Source organism: Triticum dicoccoides, chromosome 2A (genome assembly GCF_002162155.2).
Source record: "Triticum dicoccoides isolate Atlit2015 ecotype Zavitan chromosome 2A, WEW_v2.0, whole genome shotgun sequence".
Taxonomy (NCBI): domain Eukaryota; kingdom Viridiplantae; phylum Streptophyta; class Magnoliopsida; order Poales; family Poaceae; genus Triticum; species Triticum dicoccoides.
Genome location: NC_041382.1, coordinates 644,501,937 through 644,510,935, shown reverse-complemented (window position 1 = coordinate 644,510,935; position 8,999 = coordinate 644,501,937).

Sequence of the window (8,999 nt, the reverse complement as noted above, 5' to 3'; positions counted from 1 at the left end):
ACCTCTTGGTTCTCGTCGTATCCCTTGTTCCTCTTTTCTAACGGAGTGTTTTCAACTGTGCTCATCTTCGTTGTATTCTTCCTTTCATTTTGCTCAACCTCTCAAGGTTCATGGTTTCACTCGTTTGTAGAAGAAGCAACTTAGTTTACCTCTTCTCTTCCTCTTCCGTTTCCCTCCGGTGCCATCCTAGATCTCGGGACGAGATCCTCTCGTAGTGGTGGAGTGTTGTAACGCCCCGGATACAACTTTCCATATTCGTAACTCCGACTCTTGCCTTTTCCGGAGATGCTATATGATATTTCCTTCGTGGTTGGGTTTTTGTCGTTTGTTTTGCATTTTGTTCTTGTTATGCATCTCATCTCATAGCATCATGTGCATCGCATCCATATGTTTTCATAAAACTTGCATCCGTTCGGGTTCCGCCGGTCCTCTCCGTTGTCCGTTCAGAGTCCAGACACACTCGCACGCGCCCGCGGCACCTCCGAAATATTATTTTATAAGTGGCATAAAAATGTTCTCGGAATGGGTTGCAACTTGTCGTGCGGTCTTATTATAGTGTAGACAGACCGCGCCGCCCGCCTCCTTCTCCTCCTTTCTTCCCTCCTCTCCTCCTTCACAGCTCCCTACTCTCCTTGCTGCAGGAACCCCGCCGCCGCCGTGTTGCTCGGCCTCGCCGCCGGCCATGTGGAGCGCATCGACCTCTCCTGGGACCAGATCCGGCGCCCCCATGCTCGGATCCGTCCATTCCCGCCGATCTCCCCCGAATCCGGTGAGCTTCCCTGCCGCCGCTGTCCATGGCCTCCTCACCAGCGCCCTGCTCCGTCTCCTGCTCGGGCGCGCGCCCGAGCGTGTTGGCCGCGTGGGCCACGTGGGCCCAGCGCCCCGGTCCAGCGCGCCGGCCTGCCCAGCTCCTTCGCCTCCTGGGCCAGATCCAGGCCGGCCCCTTCCCGCTTGGGCCTCCTCCTCTCCAGCCGGGCCTTGGCCCAGGTTCCGGTAACGTTGCGTTCGTGAGGATTCGTTCGACTATGTTGGTTCGTCTACTTCATGGACTCGTTCTTCTTCCTTGCGGGATTTCAGGCAAGATGACCGCTACCCTGGATCTCACTACTATCATTGCTATGCTAGTTGCTTCGTTCTATCGCTATGTTGCGCTACCTATCACCTGTTTATTCAAGCCATCCCAAATTGCCATGAACCTCTAACCCTTGACACCCTTCCTAGCAAACCGTTGATTGGCTATGTTACCGCTTTGCTCAGCCCCCTTATAGCGTTGCTAGTTGCAGGTGAAGTTGAAGATTTCTCCATGGTGGACAGGATTTTGGTTGGGATATCACAATATCTCTTATATTATTAATGCATCTATATACTTGGTAAAGGGTGGAAGACTCAGCCTTATGCCTGGCGTTTTGTTCCACTCTTGCCGCCCTAGTTTCCGTCATACCGGTGTTATGTTCCCGGATTTTTGCGTTCCTTACGCGGTCGGGTGATTTATGGGACCCCCTTGACAGTTCGCTTTGAATAAAACTCCTCCAGCAAGGCCCAACCTTGGTTTTACCATTTGCCACCTAAGCCCTTTTCCCTTGGGTTTTCGCGAGCCCAAGGGTCATCTTTATTTACCCCCCCCCCAGGCCAGTGCTCGTCGTGAGTGTTGGTCCAACCTGTCAGCCGCCGGTTGCCACCAGGGGCAACTCTGGGCTGGCCTACCGGAAGTTTGGACGATCTGGTGTGCCCTGAGAACGAGATATGCGCAGCTCCTATCGGGATTTGTCGGCGCATCGGGTGGCTTTGCTGGTCTTGTTTTACCATTGTCAAAATGTCTTGTAAACCGGGATTCCGAGTCTGATCGGGTCTTCCTGGGAGAAGGTCTATTCCTTCGTTGATCGCGAGAGCTTGTCATGGGCTAAGTTGGGACACCCCTGCAGGGTATAATCTTTCGAAAGTCGTGCCTGCGGTTATAGGCAGATGGGAATTTGTTAATGTCCGGTTGTAGATAACTTGACACCAGATCCAAATTAAAACGCATCAACCGTGTGTGTAGCTGTGATGGTCTCTTCTCAGCGGAGTCCGGGAAGTGAACACGGTTTCTGGGTTATGTTTAACGTAAGTAGGAGTTCAGGATCACTTCTTGATCATTGCTAGTTGACGACCGTTCCTTTGCTTCTCTTCTCGCTCTTATTTGCGTATGTTAGCCACCATATATGCTTAGTCGCTGCTGCAGCCTCACCACTTTACCCCCTTCCTTTCCCTTTAAGCTTTGCTAGTCTTGATACCCATGGTAATGGGATTGCTGAGTCCTCGTGGCTCATAGATTACTACAACAACAGTTGCAGGTTCAGATTTATGCGATGATCATGACGCGAGAGCGATGTTTGGTTGCGTTGAGTTCTTCTTCTGCTTCTTCGATCAGGGGATAGGTTCTAGGTCGGCAGCCTGGGCTAGCAGGGTGGATGTCGTTTGAGTTTCTGTTTGTGATTCATCCGTAGACGGATGATGCTATTATGTATTGTGATGTTGTATTCGTGTGGCATTGTATGCCTTATGTATGTATCCCCATCTATTATGTAATGTTGATGTAATGATATCCACCTTGCAAAAGCGTTTCAATATGCGGTTCTATCCTCGGTGGGACCTTCGAGTTCCTTTTGGATAGGGTCGCATATTGGGCGTGACACAAACCCCAAGATATGCTTACGTGTTGGTCGTCAAAACTGGCAGTTTGCGCCGATTTTTGCCCGTTTCTTGGACAATTACTCAGTTTTGGGGCCCCGAAGTGATTTCCACGATTGACGAACCCCGGGGTGCGTTTACGTGTCGTCATCAACACTCATAATTTTGGCCAATTCTGGTCCGTTTTGTCGACTATTACTCACCGTTTTGGGGTGCCAGAGCGATTTCCACGATTGATGATCATGGGGGTGCGTTTACATGTCTGTCGTCAACAATCACAATTTTGGCCAATTATGACCCGTTTCATGGACTATTACTCGCCGATTTGGGGTCCCAAAGCGATTCCCATAGTTGTTGAACCCCAAGGTGCGCTTACGTGACGGTCATCAACAGTCGCAGTTTTGGCCGATTCTGGCCCGTTTCATGGACTATCAATCACTGCTTTGGGGTCTCGGAGTGATTTCCACGATTGACGAACCCTGGGGTGCGTTTACGTGTCGGTCATCAACACTCGCGGTTTTTGTCGATTCTGATCCGTTTCGTGGACTATTACTCACCGTTTTGGGGTCCGAAAGCGATTTCCGTGGTTGTCAAACCCCAAGGTGTGCTTACGTGTTGGTCATCAAGACTCACGGTTTGGGCTGATTCTGGCCCGTTTCTTGGACTACTACTCAGTTTTGGGGTCCTGCGGTGATTTCCACGATTGACGAACCTCGGGGTCCGTTTAGTTGTCGGCCATCAACACTCACAATTTTGGCCAACACTCACCATTTTGGGGTCCCAGAGCGATTTCCACGATTGACTATCCCCGGGGTGCGTTTACGTGTCCGTCGTCAGCACTCACAATTTTGGCCAATTCTGACCCGTTTCGTGGACTATGATTCACTGTTTTGGGGTGCTGGAGTGATTTCCACGATTGACGAACCCCAGGATGCGTTTATGTGTTGGTCATCAACACTCGGTTTTTGTTGATTATGACTCATTTTGTGGATTACTCACTGTTTTGGGGTCCCAAAGCGATTTCTATGGTTGTCGAACCCCAAGGTGTGCTTACGTGTTGGTCGTCAATACTCGCAGTTTGGCCGATTTTGGCCCGTTTCTTGGACTAATACTCAGTTTTTGGGGTCCCGAAGTGGTTTGCATGATTGACGAACCCCGGGGTGTGTTCACGTGTCATCATCAACACTCACAATTTTGGCCAATTCTGGTCCGTTTTGTCGACTATTACTCACCGTTTTGGGGTGCTAGAGCGATTTCCATGATTGACGATCCCGGGGGTGTGTTTACTTGTCCGTCGTCAACACTCACAATTTTGGCCAATTCTGACCCTTTTCGTGGACTATTACTCACCGATTTGGGCTCCCAAAGCGATTTTTATAGTTGTTGAACCCCAAGGTGCACTTACGTGTCGATCATCAACACTCGTAGTTTTGGGCGATTCTGGCCCATTTCGTGGACTATCACTCACTGCTTTGGGGCTCCGGAGTGATTTCCACGATCGACGAACCCTGGGGTGCGTTTATGTGTCGGTCATCAAAACTCGCAGTTTTTGTCAATTCTGACCCGTTTTGTGGACTATTACTCACCGTTTTGGGGTCCCAAAGCGATTTTCATGGTTGTCGAACCTCAAGGTGTGCTTACGTGTTGATCGTCAAGAGTCGCGATTTGGACAGATTCTGGCCCGTTTCTTAGACTATTACTCGGTTTTGGGGTCCCGAAGTGATTTCCATGATTGACGAATCCCGGGGTGCGTTTACGTGTCGGCCATAAACACTCAAAATCTTTGCCAATTCTGGTCCGTTTTGTGGACTATTACTCACCGTTTTGGGGTCCCAGAGCGATTTCCACGATTGACTATCCCCGGGGTGCGTTTACGTGTCCATCGTCAGCACTCACAATTTTGGCCAATTCTGACCCATTTCGTGGGCTATTACTCATCGTTTTGGGGTCCCGACCCTATTTCCATAGTTATTCAACCCCAAAGTGCGCTTACATGTCGATCATCAGCACTCGCAGTTTTGGCCGATTATGGCCCGTTTCTTGGACTATCACTCACCGCTTTGGGGTCCCGGAGTGATTTCCACGATTGACGAACCCTGGGGTTCGTTTACGTGTTGGTCAACAACACGCGGTTAATGTCGATTCTGACCCATTTCGTGGACTATTACTCACCGTTTTGGGGTCCCAAAGCGATTTCCGTGGTTGTCGAACCCCAAGTTATGCTTACTCGTTGGTCATCAAGACTCGCAGTTTGGGCCGATTCTGACCCGTTTCTTGGACTATTACTCAGTTATGGGGTCCCGAAGTGATTTCCACGATTGACAAACCCCGGGGTGCGTTTACGTGTCGTCATCAACACTCATAATTTTGGCCAATTTCGGTCCCTTTTGTCTACTATAGCGAGAGGCCCTAGATGGCTAGCTCTGTCTGAAGGGTATGTCAAGATTCATGCTGACACATGCATTGGAATGCATGGAGATGGAGAAGTGACTCCTTGCATTGGCAGGGGCATTGGCAGTTTCGATCAGATTTGGTTGACCCTCAAGTGCTAGAAGTGATGGTTTGTAGTGAGGCTTTGTCACTAGCAGCAGATATTTCATGTGATCATGTAGTGACGGCAACAGATTGTCTCACAACATTGAAGAAGTTGCATGGATCGTACAGGGGTGTCTTTGGAGCAATCATTCAATACGTCAGAAGGAAGATGTGAGGTTTTTCGTTGATAGAAGTTATTCATGAAAAACAAGATATGAACTCAGAGTCTTATAGTTTAGCTAAAGTTGCTTCCACTTTGGTTTTTGGTAGATACGTCTCGCTAGTTAATCGCCTATGTATCAATTGTATTCCGAAGAACATCTTGGTTTGAATAAAGTGGTGCAACCCCTAAAAAATGAACGAAGACTAAAATCTTCTCTTATATTGTAATACTTGGATTTGGTGGTCGCACACCTCACGCCATGGGCTTGTTCATGTGAGCACGTAACGTAGGTCTTCATATGTGGGACCGTCATGTTAGATTCGTTGTTAAATTCACTAAGAAACTAACAATATTTATTTTCGTTAGTATAGCATGCCCCCAAACTAGCTGATTTCATATTTTCTTACAAGAGGTGATGGTTCTGTTATATAGCTATCCAAAATGTGGCGATTTGTTTCAATTACATACATTTGAATGATGATGGAAGGTCTCGAGGAGAGTATGTTCGTTAAAAAAAGTATGTTCTTGCACCTGTTTTTTCTTGTTTTCCGAATAGTATGTTCTTACACCCGGACCCATGTGTTACCTTGTTCACCATGCCATCTCTTCTATCTTCTAAAATACTAAAAGAAGAAGAAAAGGAAACTTAGCTCACCACAGCCGTGTTCAGGATTTCCTTGTTCAAAACTAGAAGAAAAACCAGACGCAACACCACACATTTGCCAACAAAATGTTGTTTCAGACATACTTAATGCCGCCATGAGGCCAACAGTTCATTTCGTTCTATTCATATGGGCTTGGCATTTTCTGCGGATCACATATATGATCCACATCCACGTTGGCTTGTTTCTCATGCCCCTTTTCTGAATTCAGAAGAAAAGTGGCCACAATAAGATTCATCTGACAATAACAACACATCATAAGGCGTAAGTTAATACGGCCGTCAGTACTTGACATCCATTTTTCGCTCTGCGCTTGCAATACATTATGTGCGTCTTAACATTGTCTGCCTATCACACTAAGCATGTTTACACCGCCATGTTGCCTTATCCATCATGTCATTCCCTACAAATTAGAAGGAAACTGAGCAATTAGAATCATTTGCCAATAACAACTCACGGTGAGGTGTAATTTAATACAACCAGACATTATATTTCCTCTCCACACAACAACGCAACCATCATGTCCTTCCCCATTTGCCAATAACAACTAATCACAAGTTAATACCGCCATCAATATGTTCCTCTCTACTTTGACAAGACATTCAGCATTCCCTACCATGCACGCGACACAAGTGATTACACCCGTTCATCACGTCCTTCCCTTTGAAATCAGAAGGAAACACATGGAAACTAGACCCATTTGCCAATAATAGCAACTCACAAGAGCATAAGTTAATACGACCATCATTATTAATTTGATACACATTTCCTTCTATCTACGTTGGCATGCCATTCAGCCTGTCTCAATATTTCCTCCCGATCAGACGACCCAAGGGTTTACACCGATACAGGTGCATTACCTCGTCCACCGCATCCTTCCTGCGAAATCACAAGCAGACATGTGGCAACCGAACATGTCATCCAACAACTCATCAAAATACATGTATATTAACGCAGCCATCACATATATTTCGCCGACAATCTTGTGGTGTTTACACCGACGCGAATACATTACCTCGTCCATCATTTCATTCCCTCCGAAATCAGAAGGAAACCGGCCGCAACCAAACTCATCACAACGAGCGGACATCAATCCTCGGCATATATTCCCTCCAGCGCGCTTGCACGACATTCTCCGTGCCTCCATATTTCCTCCTATCAACCGTCACGAGTGTTTACACCCGTACATTGCCTCGTTCATCACACCGCTCACTCAAAAACACAATTTAAAAACACTTGTTATATTTCATAAGAAGAATAATATTTTTTCGGAACTAGCTGACCACACCTTGACATGCCTGGCATTTTCGTTTCACACTAGAAAGAGATAAAGAAACGTGTTGTTGTCTGATGCGCTCACACCCACCTACCTAACCCAAATCCGAACTCAAACCAAGACAGCCCGACGAGACAACCTTGCTTTGCTCTGCTCTGCTCCTACAAATTTCGGATGTCTGAGAAACTTTTAAAAATCGCATTGTTCATAAAATTTTGCACGGAGTTCACGCACAGGAGCATCTTGCACCCAAAAAAATTGAACCTTTACCTTTTTAAATCGCGGCTCTGTTCACCGGGCTCTGTTTTGAATTATCGGACCATTAGTACTTGACATTAATTTTTCACTCTGTGCTTGCACTAAATTCTGCGCGTCTTACTACCGTGTGCCTATCACACTACACACGTGCACGTTGCCTTACCCATCATGTCATTCCCTACAAATTGCTCCCTTCGTTTCAAAATAGATGACTCAACTTTGTACTAACTTTACTACAAAGTTGGGTCATCTATTTTGAAACGGAGGGAGTAGAAGGAAACTGATTGCAATTAGACTCATTTGCCAGTAACAACTCATAGTGAGGTGTAATTTAATACAGCCATCAAAACTTGACATCTATATGCTCCTCCCCGAGTTGAAAGGAAATTAATTTTGTCTTGATATTTCCTCTACACACAACACTAACGCAACCATTGTGTCCTTCCTTTTGAAATCGTAAAAAAGTGGGCTGCAGCCAAACCCCATATGTTTCTCTCCACTTTGGCAAGACATTCAGCATTTCCACACAAGTGATTACACCCATACATTAACTCATTCATCATGCCCTTCCCTTTGAAATCAGCAGGTAACACACAACAACTAGACCCATTTGCCAGGAGTAGCTACTCACAATAGCATAAATTAATACCACCATCAATATTTCATAGACATTTCCTTTTATCTATGTTGGCATGCCATTCTGCCTGGCTCAAATATTTCCTCCTGATCAGACTACACGAGAGTTTACACCGATACCGGTGCATTACCATGTCCATCATATCCTTAAATGTGAAATCACAAGCAAACGCGTGGCAACCAAACATTGCTATCCCACAACTCATCAAAATATGTGTACATTAACACATTCACCAATACGTGACATACATTTCGCCGATGATCTTGTGGCGTTTACACCGACACCGATACATTACCTCGTCCATCATTTCATTCCCTCCGAAATCAGAAGGAAACCAACCGCAACCAGACCCAAACACAACTCGCACGTTAAAACGCCCATCAAACCTCAGCATATTCCCTCCTCTGCGAGCTGGCACGACATTCTTCATGCCTCCATATTTCCTCCCGTCAACCCCGACACGAGTGTTTACACCCGTACATTGCCTCGTTCGTCGTGCCGCTCGCTCGCAAAAAAAAACACAATTTTAAAACACTTACTATATTTCATGAAAAAGAATAATATTTTTTTGTGGAACAAGCTGACCACACCTTGACATGCCCTGGCCTTTCGTTTCACACTAGAAAGGAAAGTGATAAGGAAACGTGCTGCTGTCCGATGCGCTCACACCCACCTACCTAACCCGAACCCAAACCCAAACCCAAATCCAAGAGAGACGGACGAGACAAGCTCCCCTGCTCTGCTCCGCTAGACCCGAGGGAGCCGACGACCACGACCTCTCCCTCCCTCCCCCTCCCCCAC